The sequence below is a fragment of the Genypterus blacodes genome, unplaced genomic scaffold, assembly GCF_046128005.1.
Source record: "Genypterus blacodes isolate CSIRO-AG114 ecotype Tasmania unplaced genomic scaffold, CSIRO-AGI_Gbla_v1 ptg000131l_1, whole genome shotgun sequence".
Taxonomy (NCBI): domain Eukaryota; kingdom Metazoa; phylum Chordata; class Actinopteri; order Ophidiiformes; family Ophidiidae; genus Genypterus; species Genypterus blacodes.
In genome coordinates, this window is record NW_027466933.1 from 525283 (window position 1) to 542500 (window position 17218).

The window sequence follows — 17218 nt, forward strand, 5'->3', positions numbered from 1 at the left end:
TCAGTTTCACTTCTCTGTCACCTTTTTCTATGACAGGAATTCAAACCTCACCCAAACCCCCTCACTCGCTCTCTCTCTCTCTCTCTCTCTCTCTCATTCTCTCTCATTCTCTCTCATTCTCTGATAGGAAGAGAACCAAAAACACACAAACAAACACGGGACTTCTCCCTCTCTTTCTCTCTCTCTCTCTCTCTCTCTCTCTCTCTCTCTCTCTCTCTCTCTCTCTCTCTCTCTCTCTCTCTCTCTCTCTCTCTCTCTCTCTCTCTCTCTCCCCCTCTCTCACTCTGCTGTCCTCGTCGGTAATTGACTGCAAACAGGAGCGCGCTGACGTTTAAACACTGCCCTCCCTCTCTCTCTCTCTCTCTCTCTCTGACACACACACACTCATCTTCCCGACACCCCGCACCCCCCCGACCCCTCAGGTTTCGCCCCCTCCGCCCCGTTCCCCTCCTTTTTTTTTCTCCTGCCGTGTGTTTTTTGGCGTGACATTCTACTCACTTGGGTCAGTAGCAGGCAGCGCCGGCAATAATTACAGCCTGTACATGATAAATCTGAAGCCCAGCTGTTCATTTCTGTCACTGCCAACAGAGGCAGAGAGAGGGAGAGGGAAGGAGAGAGAGGAAGAGGAGAGAGGGAGGAGGAGGAGGAGAAGAGCCTCAAGAGTTCACAGTTTGCCGGATTTCTTTCTTTCTGTTTTTTTTTTAACTCTGTAACCTGATAGGATTACATGGTTCCAGGGCCCACACCTGTTAAGAGGCTGTTAGCAGAACAGTTGGCAGTCCCAGAGCCGCAGCTTAGCGCTCCGTCTCTCCCTCTGCCCGTCCATGCCGGGGCCCCCCCTGCACTTATTTTCTTTTGGGGTGGGGGGTGGGGAGGGGGTTTCTCACCACGAGGAGAGTGTGTTTCTACATGCAAGGAGAGGGGACACGCGAGGAGTGTGTGTGTGTGTGTGTGTGTGTGTGTGTGTGTTTGCGCTAGGCCCGGGTCGGCTGTCATCTCTTTTTTCTCCTTTCTCTCTCTCTCTCTCTCTCTTTCTCTTCCCTCCCTCTCCTGAGACACGTTGTCTACCGTCGGTTTGCGCTTCCCTCTCGCCGACCTCAATCGCTCCTCAGCCGCCCGCTCCTCCCCCCTTGCCTCCCCCCCTCCTCCCGGAACGATGTATATACAAGTAACACCACAGCAAACAAAGAAGGAATTCAATTTGTTTTTCACACAGGGTGGGGGACAGGTGTTGGCAGGGCTGTAAAATGCCCAAATACAGGTTAAACCAGACGATTTAAATGATGAAGGGTTAGGTTGAGAACGTTTGTGCATATTTTTAGGAGTGCCAAAGCCCTGCTGTCAATTAGAAATACTTTAGGAAGGAGTGGAGAAATGAGTAATGCACCAAATTTGTAGCTTGTTTTCTCATGTTGGGCTTTCATGAAAAGCAAAAGGAAGCGGAGAGATGGAGACGCTGGAGGAGGAGAGGGGAGGGGAGGGGAGAGGAGGGTCACGGCGGCGGCGGCTGTCATCAGAGAGAGAAAATGGCAGTTACAGTGGTTGGTTCTGTGTGTAGTCTAATATCTCTGGATGCCTTATTTGGCATTCAGCAGCTCGACCCGGCTCTCCGGCTTCGTCACTTTTCTGCGGGCCCTCTCAGCACCTGTTCCCCCTATTGTGCCGGAATTTTCTATATTTGGCAGGAAGTCGGACTCTCCTTTCTAACAGTCCGAGCAGAGAGAGAGAGAGGGAGGGAGAGAGAGAGATAGGGTGAGAGAGAGAGAGAGCAAAAGAGAGAGAGAGAGAGAGAGAGAGAGAGAGAGACAATATCGGGCCTCTGCGTCGGCTTGGGAGGAATACAGAACATTCCTCAGCAGGGCTTCTAAATGTCACGTCGTCCCTTCGCATGTTATTGACACGCCGCCGCGCCGGCCAGGGAGCGCAAATTATCTCCCGTTCAAACCGAGCACGGGGAGGAATGAGGGAAGGAAAAAAAAGAAAAAAAAAAAGGAGAACAAAGTTAAAAGATATCTTTGGCGTAACTTTTTAATTGTTCTGATATGTAATCGCTGAATGACAATAAAAAGCTGCCGGCCCTTTATCTCCTCTGCTCTGTGCCCCAAAGTGTCACTCAGTCCATAACAGCACCACCTGATCTACAGAGTCAAATAACCGCTAAGGCTTATTGTTTGGACAATATTGGAGCCCCCCCCCCCCCACCCTCCTCTCCTTCCCCTCCGCCCCCCCCTCTCACCCCCCCTGCTCTCCCCCTCTCCCTTGATTCATTTCACCCACTGTCCTCGGCTGCCGGAAAATGGCGTTAATTTTTTTATTACCTGTTTGACTCTCCAGCCTTATTACTGTGGCCCCTTAATGTTCTCCGTAACCGTGGAAACCAGATGAATAAATGTCCGCCAAAGAAAATGAGATGATTAAACAGGTCACCCTTGCAAAACAAATTCGCTTGGTCGAGCGCAATTTGTGTACCGAGCGGCCGTCTTAACAGTTTGCTAACAAGGGGATTGTTTGCCAGACTAAACCGAGAGAGGAGGGAGGGGAGGAGAGGAGGAGGGGAGGAGGGGAGGGGAGGGAGGATGGAGACGTCCGCGGGTGTAAAAGGATGTGATTGAGGAGAGATGACATCGTGTTTGCTTCACCTCTCCGCTGACGACGGACGAGAAGGAGGCGCGTTATTGTTTCGGGGGAAACGCTCAAATTCAACAATCGGACGGCGCTCGTGAGTTTGAAAGCCGCCGTCATGTTACGATCAGGAGGCGTTTGGGTTTGCGATCGTCAGCAGCAAATAGAATTCCCCTCATTTATGTGGCAACCAATCATTACTGCTAATTGTCCTTGAGGCCATCTGCATAGGGTGGCTCGTCCTCTGCCGCCGCCGGAAACAAACGCCGGTCTCTGCTTCACACGCAGGGCCGCCGCTTCCTTCCTCTCTTTCCCATGATGCACTCCTCTCCTCTTCCCTCACTTCCTATCCTCGCGTCACGTTCTCCCTGACGTCCATTTGCAGCGTCTGGTGTTTTCATCCAGGGGGGGGAAATAAGCGAGCGTGCCGGGCGTCCTCAGCCGTGTAACGACAGGGCCGACGTGCAGACTCGGATTAGGATCGCGCCTACGTGCCATCCTGACCACAAATCACAAACGTCGTGGACGCGGCGGTGGTGTTGTTTATGGAAGGATGCCACACTGCACCACTCAAGGGTGTTGCCTGTTTGCATTGATGCACCACCGCCACTTACCGCCTCGCGCTTTAAAACAACTTCCACATCCCAGTCTGCCACTCAGCCATTTTGTCCCGTGACCCGGGGAAGATTCCATACGCTCGCCACAGCTTTCGCCTCAACTTGGACAGAAGGCGGAGGGAGGGAGGGAGGGAGGGGAGGGAGGAGGGGAGAGGGGAGAGGGAGAGGGAGGGGGGGTCACGGTTCCTTTGAAGCGGCTGTGGGACAGAAGACGTGAGCTGGAGTTTTCCACTGGTCGGAGGGTATTTCATCCCAATACAGGGACACTATAGCTCAAAACTGAAAAGCACTTATGCATTATTGATGTTTTAATTTGTGCAAATGCCCGAGTCTTTGTTAAGTGATTATAGTGCGAGGGAGATAACAGGGGAGGTACTTCTCTATGAAACAGGAGCTCGCCTGCTCGCCGGCCGCTCTGGGAAGCCATTGGACTAAATCTAACAACTCCACGCCCGTGTCCGGCTCCACAGAGAGAGAGGGAGGACAGGAGAGAGAGAGAGAGAGAGAGAGAGAGAGAGAGAGAGAGAGAGAGAGAGAGAGAGAGAGAGAGAGAGAGAGAGAGAGACGGCTCAAAAAAAACACCAACGTGTCCCCAGATAAGGAAAAAATCCAGCCGTTGATCTTTTGTCCCTATTTCAGCTACACCTCTCCCATTTATGATGCCGGGTTTATAGTTCTTTTACATCCCTTATCAAAAATTATTTGATGCAAATACAATGGATGTGACCTGAAAAGGCCCCGCGTGTGTAAACACTCCATGTGCCGCAGCAGAAACTGACCTTGGAGCCAGAATGCAAAGTTATAACGCTTGCAAAACAAGCCCATAAAATAATGCCGCTGGAAAGGAGGGAGTTTGGGTAAATATGAAAGGGAAGACAAGCAGTTTTCTTTCCCCTGCAATCATTAACTCAGAACAAAGGTTATAAAGGATAAAGTTATGAAAGTGACTAATTCATGGAGCGGCCTGTGCTGGGACACGCTGACGTTACACCGGCCCCAGATCAGGCTGACACACGGAGGACGGGAAGGAAGGGGAAACCATTTAATTCAGATCTTTAGACGATCTCAGTGTGTGTAACCGCGTCTCAGAACATCGGCACCGGTGCAGAACGAAACGTATATGTGTGTGTGTGTGTGTGTGTGTGTGTGTGTGTGTGTGTGTGTGTGACGGCTGAAGGATTCAGATGGTGAAGGAGCGAGCGAGAGAGCGAGGCTTCCCTCACTGTGCTGTTTGCTGTGGGTGACGGGCATCCAGACCCCCGGGCCACACACACACACCCGCAGCTGTTCACACACACACACGTATCACCTGTAAATGATGCCGTCTTCATTTAGCTCAGGCCGCGTAGATGTGAGCTCCATCAGTGTCAGAGCGTCAAAGCGTTTGGCTTTAGTTTAGCTTTAATCGCTCCTGTTGCTTTTATTCTCCTTTTATTCTTTGGGAAAATCACACTTTGGCTGCTGCTATGAGGTCCCTGCTGGAGGTAAAAAAGAGAGTGCACACACACACACACACAGACACACACACACACACACAGTCGGGCTCTCAGGCTTCCCCGAGCATTTACTGCTTTATTAAGCTGTCTCATGAACCCACCAGCAGAACATGAGAATAGAGGAAAGGAAAAGGAAAAAAAAAAGGGAAAAGCCCATATTACTAAGATGATTTGATGTCATTTGTGGACTACAAAACGCTGAGCTTTATTGTGTGCATGGGGAGAACGAGAGAGAGCGAGAGAGAGAGCGAGAGAGAGAGAGAGAGAGAGCGAGAGAGAGCAGGGGGAAAAAGAAGTTGGCTCAGAAATTCAGAATTTCAATTAGCGAGCGTAATCTGAACCTGCCGGCTTTGATAGAGGCTTTTTTTGACTAAGAATACAGCAGCACTTGTAAAACATTAATTAAGCAGGCTTGTTTTTTTTTTGAAAGGATAGACTAAAGTGTGCTTTATGCAGCCCCCTTTCACCGAACAAAAGGCAGTTACCTCACAGGGAGACCCGCTTCAACCCAAACTGTTTGGCAGGGGGGGAGAAGAGAAGAAGAAGAAGAAGAAGAAGAAGAAGAAGAAGAAGAAGAAGGAGGAAAAAAAAGGCAATGTGAATCTGAGAAAAGCACCAAAGACGAAAAATGAATAAAAGAGGAGCTGTTGAGCCTTGTGAGGTTCTAAAGGAGATGATATCATACGCGGGCTGCCTGGGCTTTGCTGGAGAATAGAAATGTATCCCTGCCCGGGTGAAACCAGAGCTCGGCGCGGGAAAATGAGAGGCCATTTTAATGACTTTCTACCTGACAGATGACTTCAGAAGGCCTTTTGGATCACATTGCTCCGACTTTGTCCCTTACATCATCGAAGCATCGATTATTCATCGTTGATATGAATTGTTAATTGATGGGCGAGGACCGGTTATGATGGAGAACGTCCGGCTAGATGGAAACAGGTGATCTGAGCCGCTGCAGAAGTTTAGCAGGAGGAGATTTAATGGCGTCTCCGTCTAAACGCAGGCTGGCTGTCAACAAGTCGCCGTCGCTCCCAAACCCACGCAGGGGTTAATTCCCATATTCCCAGGCTTTGCTGTAGTTTCACATGTCAAGATTAAAAACCTGATACGGGTTTATTCCCAGTAGATCATTGACGAGGCCCAGGAGCCGATGGTATCTGAGGCATATAAAGGTTGTTTAAGGTGAGATGCTTTCACTGCTAAGCCACGCCCAGACTTAATTTATGCAACAACGCAAACGAGGAAAAGCAGAAGAAGAGAGCGGCGAGACGAGCTCGCTCTTTGCATTTGCGTGCGTGCGTGCGTGGGTTCTCCGGCGGCCCTATTGTAAATCCTCTGGCGGCGGCGGGTGATGAGCACACATACAGATGATGCATTAAAACTGCCATAACTCGCACACCCAGCAAAGCTCAAAATCAATTGGAATGGATAGTTAAGCTGGCCCCTAAAAATCAATGAGCAATTCATGTCCTTGATCACAGAGTGTCATTCCTCTCAATGTTAGAGGCTGACGAGGCTCGGTCGTGCACACGTGCGCTCGCATGCGCCGCAGCAAACACGCAGCAAACACGCAGAGCCCTAGATACACGCCGGCCACTTTATTACCGTTGGACACTGAATAACTATAAGGGTTTTATCAACATTTATTGAGACGTTGTTAAGGGAGGTGAGGACATCTTATCATCTTACCGGTAAACACAATGTTGCAGTCAAAGCGTCAGAAATAGCCCAGAGTTCAATTTCAAAAAAAGCTGCTGGCTGGTTGTTGTTGTTGTTTTTAAACTGTGTGAAATGTTGCAATACACACACACACACACACACACATAAAGCCTGGAAAATAGAGATGACCTTATAACCGCTTCTGTGGGGGGGGCAGAAACACGCACACACACACACACACACACACACACACACACACGCACACACACACAGGCAGTGGGGCTTTCATGTAGCGAAGGGTAAAGCGATAAGGACGAGCCGGAGTGCAGGGAGGAGAAAGTGGCTGTTTCAAAATAGTAATTTTGCCCTTATTAATGCCATTAGTGTAACAGTCATAATGGATCAGATCAGCGGCTGACCGGAGCTTCTCTCCCTGTCTGTCTGCGCGCTGTGACGGGATCACGTCGGGAGCAATTTGGGCATTTTGCGTTGACGAGTGGAAGTTTACAGCGCCGGCCGCGTTATCCCACAAACCACCAGCATCTCTCTTCTTCTTTTTCTTCTTCTATTTGTTTGGACTCCAGTGCTTCTCTCTCTCTCTTGCTCTCTCTCTCTCTCTCTCTCTCTCTCTCTCTCTCTCTCTCCCTCTCTGGTCCAGGTTCTCTTATTGTGGTTCGGCCCGTCCACCATTTTCACCCAGATTTGTCACCCAGATTACGGTTTGGCGCTCCTAACCACATCTTTTTAAATGATAGCCATAATTCCTTGTCTCCGTCTCTTTCTCTCTCCCTCGTCTCTCCTTTAGACTTTTTTTCTGCGTCGTTCGTTCGCAGAAGTGAGCGTTTCATTAACAGGCACTGAATTTTTAACCCAGATTTAGATAACGGCGTTCCCGAGACCAACTTTAAATCTTTATTTCTGTCCTCTGAGCCTTTCCCTCCCTCCCTCCCTCTCTCCCTCCTCCCCCTCCTCTTCCTCCCCCTCTCCCAAACTATATTTTGCTGGTTTGTCTGCGTGTGATTAGTTATGAGGCGGCAGTTGCTGGGCCTTTTAACAGGTGGTCCAGTTTTACGGTCTGTTCCTCTGGTAACATTTTGAAAAGGGTCATTCAGCTCGCCGGCTAAATGCCTCAGATTTGGGGCGAGCAGAGGGCCCGAGGGAGCAGCAGTTGTCGCCCGTCAGGAGGAGTGGCGAGGACCCCGGCGGGAACAGTTGCTGCTCGTGCCCTCGGCGAGGTGAGAGCCATAAATATATATTTCTTTTTTTTTGTTTTTTTGCCGGCAGCTGTCACTCGGGTTCTCGGGTATTTTCTCCCTCATTTCCAATAAAGCAGAAATGTGTGTTTGTGGCGACTGGTGGAGGTGGGGAGGGGGGAGGGGGGGTGCTCTGTGCCCTGTCACTCACAATCTCGCCCGTGTGTGTCCTCCTCTTGAAGGGTTACACGTCTCACCGGCCGCCAATCACCGCAGCTGCTGCAAACCTCTGATTCTCTCTCTCTTCTTTTTTTCTAAACGTTTTCAAGTCTTCATTTCTCTCTACGGCGGCAAAACTCTCTTCTCCTGTTTTGCGTCTGTGCTCCTCTCCTCCTCCTCTTCCTCCTCCTCCCTCTTCTCCTCTCTCCCGTTCCCTCCTTCTCCCCCCCCCTCACTCTCCCTCACTCCATCCCCCCCCTCAATCCATCTGCATCATGTCGATCTGTCAGACTGCCAGTGTCTGTTCCAATTAGATTCCACTTAATACACGTAACCTCGATTAACACGCAATCAAGCCCAGATAAATCACGTCCTTTAAGTCCCCCCCACCCCCTCCCTTTCCGCTCCCCCCCCTCCGCCTCTGCTGTGTTGCTTTGCATCGCTCTGTTTTCCCCAACAAGCTCGGCAGTCTTTGGTCACATCGTATCAAATCAGCCGTCTGACAGGGCGAGCAGGTAAGCCGAGCGCTCGTCCTCCCAGGTGACATTTTGTTTAGGGGACAGACGCACTCTCACCTCTAACCAAATGTTCTGCTCTGGTATGCGCCTCACTGCTGTTTGCGGTAATGTGAAGTTCCTCTCGTGTTTCCAGCAGACTCTCGCCGGTGCCCTTTTCACCCCTGAAGATGAAGGTGTCTTAATTACATCTTTGGTTAAAAAGCTACAAAAGACACCCTGGGCTTTCTCTAACATTGCAGGAGGCGGTGTAGTCTATTGTCTCGGTGACCTTTTTAGCTAGCGGACAATTGGTTTGACTAGATTACAAATTAAGACACAGCACCAGGCACTTAGAAAGCAAGTCTGTTAGAGAGCAGTTCTATTACCGCCGGCCTGTGAAAGCCACTGGGCCATACATTTTAAGCGTCGCATAAATGGCCACAAACTCGGGCATCTCGCTTGGTTCCATATCTATAAAACATAAAGTTGCATTTGCTTTAATGATATCTGCAAAGCCGTACAGCCTCTTTGCCAGTGGCAGAAAGGAAAAAAAAAAACACACAAAGCCGCTGTGCTGCTGAGGATTCAGTGCAGATTATAATTCTTTAACTAAGTTAATAATTCACAGTGTTTATGCTAATAGGAGAAAAGGGGACTGTTGAATTACCAAACAGTGAAAACCACTAAAAATACAAACAAAACAACCTGGGGCAGTGAAAAAGCACACACAGCACTCTTGGGGTCTTCTTTTATTAATCGCAGCTAAAAGTGCTAACATTGACATGTTGAACAGATTAGCCTCTTTAATAACTGGGCGGGTCAACATGGCTGCTGCTGCCTCTGCTGCTGCTGCTGCTGATCCGCCTGGAGATCCTGTCGGGAGGCGGCTAGCTTGCGCCTTTCATATGCTGACCTCTGCCTCTGCGGGGCTAGCCTCCGTGCTAACGATACACCGGATCTGACCGCGCGGACTCGTCAGACGCTTTAATGCCTGTAGACTGCAGAGCTCGTCTGTCTGTGTTGTTTTCCACATTTAACAAAGTGTGGCGGTATGTGTGTGTGTGTGTGTGTGTGTGTGTGTTGCACCACATCACAGTGACGTGGGCCCGTTTGTAGCCGTGCTGCGCTCACAGTGGAAACAGTGGCAGTTTAGTTTTGTTTCACGCGGCGACAGCTTGTGCGTGAGCTTGTACACGCTCGGGCTGCTGTTGTGACGCGTTCATGCTTTTAAACACGGAGTGCAAACACGGCCTGGATGTCAAATGAATGAAGGCTCAGGTTGATTCATTTGTTCATCGCCGCCGCTGCCTCGTCAGATCACGCCAAGCAGCAGCAAGAGCCTGTAAGAGTAGCCTGTGATTATAACATGATGGCGTGTGTATGTGTGTGTGTGTGTGTGTGTGTGTGTGTGATTCTACACTCCTTTAACTCCACTAAAAAAACAAAACAATTGAAAAAAGTTGTGCGTGTTCTATTTAATTAGTATCGGGTGCGAACAGAATGAGTATTGAACCGGCGATGGTCTCTCCTGTGCCTGTTTCCATGGACAGGCTGGATCCACGTGTGTGTCTCTTTAAAAGGGGGGCGACTTCCCTCCCCGAGAGGGAATAACGCTGATGAGTGTTAACAGCTTCAGCCAGACGTTTTGGGCAAATATAATAAGTGTTTTTGTAGATGTCGCTCGTGATTATCTCATCTGGGCATTTTTGGGCGAACGCGTTGGATTTACAGGCTCCTCCCCCCCCCTCCCATCCCCCCATTGTGCTGACATCACCCTTTAACAAACTAAATTAAATCATCTGAAACTCTCCCAGAGTGGATGTCGTGTCTGCCACGACCAAACAATGACAGTCTGGGAAATATTCAGCAGCAGCCCCAGTTTGGGTGAAATTAAGAGAGTGTGTGTGCGTTTGTGTGTGTGTGTGTGTGTGTGTGATTAGTAGTGGGGGGATGGGATGAGGCGTAGTGTGGAAATGAGGGCAAATTTACCCTGGCGCTGAATAATGGGACGAGAGGAGCCAATATTTAACAATTTGGAGGCTGTCACAGGAGCGTTTACATGACGCGGCCTCGTCCCTCATTAAAACTCTGTAAACATTTAATATAAGTACACGGCTTTGTTCTTTGGGATGGTTGTAGTTTTGACTCTACCTGCTCTTACTTGAGTGGTGGTATGGGTGTGATTTATGCAGCCACTTCTGTAGATTGAAAGTCACATTGGAGGCAGCGAGCGTCCAGTCGCCACAACCCCAGGATATTTATAGTCTGAGAACACGCTGACATGTTACAGGCCAGTAAAGTTAAAAGGACACCTGTGTATTTCTAAACACAATTACAAACTTACTGTGATGAGAGTGTGTGTGTGTGTGTGCCGTATTTCTGCATTTACTTATTCGTTCCGTATCGCACAGCACAAGCTACATGTTCACCTCTGCCGTGCTTTACCTATAAGATGACGTCCGATCCAGCCATTCTCGCGCCGTCGTCGGCCGCCCGTAACCTTGTGTGAGTGAGAGAAAGAGAGAGACACACACAGAGGAAGAGAAGTGGCGAAGTGTGGAGGTGTGTGGAGGTGGTTGTTAGAGGTGGTTGCGGGTGGGCGCTAAAGGCCTCGACTCAGCCGACGTAGCCTGATGTGACAGGATTAGCTAAGCCCCGGTGAGCAAGGCTGGTACTCTGTGTGTGTGTGTGTGTGGGTGTGTGTGTGTGTGTGTGTGTGTGAGAACCAAGGGCCGCCGCTGCTCCTCGCCACCAGCCGATATGCGACGATACGAGACGAGACGAGAGAGATCAGCAGCCGTCAAACCTGTACGGCTATAGCTCCAGATACAGGCGAGGGAGTGGAGATACGGCGTGGGGGCGGAGGGGGGAGGAGGGTGGAGGTAGCGGGCAGCGGAGGCTAAAGCGAACGCGAGTTGGAAAATGATCCTATTAAATTGAATTAAAGAGGCAGTCTTCATTTACCCCAAGAATGATGGATTTAGATAATTAACAGTGTTAATGGGGGCTGGTGAGAGAGGCAGAGAGGGCACGGGTGCACACACACACACACACACACAAGCAAGAGGCCGGGTCACACCTGTGTCAGATTCAAACCCACAACCCCGCCACCCAACAGGAGAGGGAGGGGGGGCAATTTGTTCACATCAGGGGGGAGGGAGGGGAAGAAGAAGACGCAAAAACTCCCCCCCCCCCCCCCTCACCTCTCTCCTCTTCATCCCTGTAGCTCCCATAAGAGCGGCGGCGGGCATAAGATGATCTGAACGCGGCGGATCAAAGCCCATTGTGTCGTGTGGTTTTGCGTCGGGGCCTTCGGAGTCGCCTGGTGCCGCGTGCGAACAGGGAAATAAAAGTAATAGGAGAGTGCCGTCGCCGCCGCCGCCGCCACTGCGGTGTGTGAGGACTCAGTGTTGATATATTTGGTGGTAGTGTGCAGCAGTGAGTGCATTACACCAGTTTAATGCCCTCATCTCAGGACCTAATTATGGCAGCGCTACTCTGTGCGTGTGTGAGAGAGTGTGTGTGTGTATGTGCCTGGGTTTTCCACGTTGCTGGCTGCACAGAGCCCTATCTGCGTGTCCTTAATTCTTGATGATGTGCAGGCCTCGGGCAGCGTGTGTGATGGAGAGGACGCCTGCGTGCCAAGTCGGAGCGACGGTGCGGCAGCGCTGACGCCGAAGCATCCAGTCGCGTCGCTCGCAGCAGCGGCACGACTGGTGGCGGTAGCGCCTCTCTAGTTTCCGCGGCCGCGCCACGACTGGTGACACCCCGGCACAAAGGAGCCAGATTTATAGGCTGCCGTGTGTCACCGGGTAATCTGTGGCTCGTCTGCGGCGGGGGAAATAATAGCTAATCCTGAGATAGAACTAGTTAGCTTCATTTATATGATCCTGCCTGCTGCCTCCATTGAGCGCGCTAATTCTGTTTATCACGTCTATGCAGTGTATATTATGTACGGCTGCATTGTTTCAGGTTGAGCAGTTTGCTTTTGACTCAGACTCAGACGCAGACGTGGATGTAATCACTTTTCCGCGGCGGCGGTGGCGCGCAGGCTCGACTCCCCGTTACTCCGGATGACACGAGCGCCGCCGCCGCCGCCGCCGCTGCTTACCTGCACCCTGATTAGCAGCAGGATGTCTTAAGTAAGGGGATCAAATAATTTTATGCTACTTTTCTCCTTTCAAAAAAAATTAACACCACAGTCGCGCCTACGTGCGTGTGTGAGCGTGTGCGTTTGTGCTTGGGTGTGTGTGTCTGAGAGAGAGAGCGAGAGAGAGAGAGAGAGAGTGATAGAGTGTGTGGAAAAAAACAATCTCATCAAGCAGGAGGCCGTTTGCTTAGCAAGAGCTGACAGTCTTTGTGTATGTAAATGAAGAATTTAGACTAATGGAGTTGAACCATTTCTAATTTTGTGATGGCAAGAGGATTTTGATTGAAAGTAATTAAGCAAGCTAGCTGTAAAATTAATTAAAGCAAAAGGAGGGGGGGACTTTTATTGGATTGGATAGCGATATAGCTGCTGTCAGGCAGGGGGACAAATGGGGGTGACCTGGATTCTCTGCCCTCCCTCCTCCCACTCGGGACTTTTATGTCACTTTAATCTCCTTAGAGCGGCTGGTGTGCATTTGTTCGAAATAATCAAGGAAATATGGTCAGAAATTGTCAGCTTTCAGATCTAATTTACCTGACAGCCTCGCGAGTGTGTGTGCACGCGCATGTACGCATGTGACAGTGGCAGTTCCTTCTCTTTTTTTCTCCCCCTCTTCCTCCTCCTCCTCCTCCTCCTCCTCCTCCTCCTCTTCAGCTTTGTGGAAAATGCTTTTGACAGTCTGGAAGCATCTTGGAGGAGCAGAGGGGGGAGACGGGGAAACTTGGGTGGCTTAAAGACGGACGTTTCAATGAGGGCGTGTTCGTTCTGGTCCGGGCACACACACGCACACACACACACACGCCGACGTGGCTAATTGCCTGCGTAACACACTGGGGCTGCGGCGGAGGCGGCGGCGGCGGCGTCACTGTGCCAGCACTTTTTCTGCCTCTGTTGTCTGCAGGTAGATGAAACAAGCAGAAGCAGATTACAGCCGTGACAAAGCCGGTTACAGCTACTTAACCGCTGACAAATACCATCTTCCAATCCTGTGCAAACACACGCTGAACTCGCCGTCCTCTGCTTTTTAAATAATGGCCTCCTCCTCCATGTTTAAATGAACGTGTGATTCGGGCGTAATCCTCGGCGACATCATTTGCATATTTCCAACTTTCTTCATATTAAGCTTATAGTCGTTCTGCTGCCATGTTGTTAAGAATCTCACCCACCTGTGCAATTTGTGCCGAGCTAATAACGAGTCATAAAATAGCCCTACTAATGTTCTGTGACATGTATATGGCTGGGAGCTGCATGGGGTCCATATTAAAGGTCCACAGGGTGTCCCGTGATTCCGGAGTGGGTGAGATGCCGCTTCCTCTTAAAGCTCTGCAGCGCGGTGACACAGGGTCTCAGTGTGGCCCTCAATCCCCCCCTGAAGAGACAGTTAATTAAGGCCCCGGACCCCAGACCACGCTGGGGCTCACACCCGCCAAAACCCATCGTCTGCCGCTCCTCCCTGCCGCCGCCGCTCCCTTCCTGCAGAGGCCGAGGCCTCTGGGAAAGCGGAGAGCCGGTGCCGCACCACCACCACCACCACCTCCTCCACCAGCGGGGCCCCTAACAGGATTAGGAACCCTCTGAAAATAAGGCCTGAGCTCCGAAAGCCTCATCTGCCCAAAGGATCCCCCCCCAACCCACCAACCCCACTCAATTCACCCCCTCCCCCCTCTTCCTCCCCCCTTATAGCCGCTCCACCCGAGCTCCGTTTTATCAATTAATGTAATAAAAGGTGGAACAAAGAGCTTTCTCACCCCCGCTCTGTAATTAGAGGGAGAGATCTCCTGAGGCCCGGCATTCCTTGGGCCCGGAAAAACACGATTCTCACCCCCCCCACCCCTACACACACACGCACACATGCACACACACCCCTCAACTCTGCCGCCACCACTCAAGCGGAACATGGCTCCTTGATGTATAAGTGTGATAATGTAAATGTAGTGTAGTCTGCCTGGCAAAGCCGCCGCCGCCGCCTGTTTTACTGTAGCTTTATCTAAGTGTGAACAAATGAATGTAACATTTGGAGGAGTGATACATTATTAACTCTAATTGATTCCTTTATAACACTATACAGTCGCTGTCACCTTCGCTTTGACTCGCACTACTACGTGCGCTCTGAATCACTGTTGTCACTGTCCCTATTCTAACACGTTACGTGTCACCACACTCTGTTAACCAATGTGATAAAACCACCTGAATCGAGAAAACAGGTACGGCGTCTGCCTATGTGTGTCTTTCTCTCTTAAAGTGAGGAGACTTTGCCGCATGTGTTTCTACACCGGTGTGAACGCAGCAGAGAGAGAGGGAGAGAGAGAGAGAGAGAGAGAGAGAGACGGAGCGCAGGCTTTCACAGGCACCGGAGCACTTGGATAGGAATTAGTTTTACAACATATGCAAATGTTCCCACCTCAGAAAAAAGGGGGTCTTTAAGTGACAGGTTGATATGTGATTAAACGACAATTAGAGTGCTGAAAATAAGTGTCGGCGGAGGGTCAAGCGGCTGGGCGGCGGAGCTAAAAGGTAGCAGAGTATCGAGGAGAAAACATTCCCAGGCGGGGGCCAGGAACGGCACGCAAAACAAATTAGACAGGCGAAGGGGAGCGAGGTTAGAGCGGAGTGCCGGCAAACCCACAACAAAAACAAGTTCAGTGTTTTGCCTGGATGACAAAAGGCAGAATCTCCCTCTGTCACAGTCGACACCATCTGCAGGTTTATACTCAACCTGCTGTAAATCTCCACCCAGCTCCACCTTTTTATACGAGACTCCGCCGCCTGATAGCGACGCCCCCCTTCGCCCCCGTGTTAACCTTTAACCCCCCTTTGCCCAGGCTAACCCACTCTGCTGCCCCTCTGCAGACGCCTCGGCTCGCCTTGTAATTTAGAAATAAAGAGACTTCGGGGATTCTGTCTCTCTCCCGTCCCCTCACACACATAGACACCCACACACACACACACGTAGAGGCAAAGACATAAAAGGGCCGGTGCTTATTCTGGCAACAGATGGCCCTGTCCCTATAATCCCCTTTGATGCTGCGGTGGGCAGTGGCTCCTGAACATCTCAGGAGCCAAAGCCCCGGCAAAACTTGAGCTACTTTTCCTTTAACTGACCCCAATTGCCAAGGAGCTGTCAGCTGTCAGACCTGGTTAAGAACGTCTTTACCGGGTAGAATGAAGGGCACGGCTCTCTCTCTCTCCCTCCCTCTCTCTCTCTCTCTTTCTCTCTCTCTCAGCTTCCTGTTTGTTTTCTGTCACGGGCGCCTCACTCCACCTCGGCCAGAGAGCAGGTTGGCCGTGCTGCTCTGACTGGTTTCGCCTCTGGTTTCCTTCGCTCTGCGCTCGGCCTGAACCTTCACGTCATCTCAGAGCCACAGATGGTGGGAGCTGGGCTAAGAGGCTTAGATTTCATCAAAGCGCTCACCTTAATTATTGTCAATTGCAGAGAAGAAGAAAAAGCTTCTTCTCCCCGCCTGTGTGACCTGCTGGATTCACACACGGGACCCGTCTTGTTTTTCATTTTGTCTCGGCGGTGTTTGTGCTCATTTATTCTGTTCTTGTAGCCTTAAGTGGATGCTGGCAGGTTGATGCTGATGAAATACGTCCTGCTATCTGTAAAGAAAGTGGTCCAGTCTGATAAGATAAGAATCCACCGCGATAGTAATGATCTCACTAATGGAACTTAAAGAAGAATTTAACAAGTACCCTTAACCTCGCGCTCTCAACATGAAAGTGGCCGGCAGCTCTATCTGATCGGCACGTCGCTCCACAGCGCTCACAGTTAGAGTCAGTTTGACTTATTTGGCAGTAAGAGATTGCGATCGCTCCCCGATGCTGTCAATGGCCCCGTTTCTGCTCTTTAACAGAATTTTTTAAGCTGCGCTCCCTGTGAGAGAATAAAAGCTCGGCGTGGTTTCAGCGAGTGGAACGTCAAAGCACAGAGTCGTGTTAAATTAAAGAATCACTCATCCAAAATGTTCAAGTGAGCAGCAGCGGCAGCAGCGTGCGGCACTTTTCTCTCTTATTAATTCTGCACTGTAAATAGACTCAAATATGAACTTTGTCTTGACCTTACTCTTAAATAATTTCCTCCCCCCTGTGCAGGGAGCTCCATCCTCTCGCCTTTAATTGGAGGACAGCGGTTAAATGTGTGCCGAGGCGCCTGATTGCAGCGGCTCTCCTCTGTTTCATTTGGAAATCACCAGATTTCAGAGCGCAAATGGGGGAAACCCAGATGAGTTCTCTCTCTCTCTCTCTCTCTCTCTCTCTCTCTCTCTCTCGCTATCTATCTAAATATCTCTCTCTCTCTCTCTCTCTCTCTCTTGCCGGCTGTGTGCGATTCCAGAGAAATCATCTGTACCTCTCTATTACGTGTTATCATTTGAGAGCTTTGGAGGATAATCATCGCACAGATTTGCTCCGGTTTCCTGCAGGTCTGCATGTACGTAGCTAATGGGATTGGGTTTGTTTCCCCTCTATCCCACCGTCCCTCCGTCCCTCTGTCCCTCTGCGGTGGCGTTTCAGAGCTGCCAGCTGAACTTGAACGGACGTGCATGTTGCTGAGTCGTGCGCTGGACTATTTCAAGACTGAAATGCGATTGTTTTAATACTTTAATCCACCTGTCCTTGGCATTCAGGATGTTGCAGAAGTCGCCTAATTATTTCAGCGCCCTCTACCCTTCCTGGCTGAAATACAGCACAGGCAGCAGCTCTGTGCAGCCGAACAGAAACTTCTGCAGGCAGCCGACTGCTTAAAAAGTAAAAAAAAAAAAAAAAA

At 50.4% G+C, this 17218-nt stretch overlaps 1 protein-coding gene across 2 annotated transcripts in view; it reads left to right on the top strand.

Moving 5' to 3' along the window:
- Nucleotides 1-17218, top strand: part of casz1 (castor zinc finger 1) — a 162930-nt gene that overhangs the window by 92982 nt on the left and 52730 nt on the right. The window lies entirely within an intron of this gene.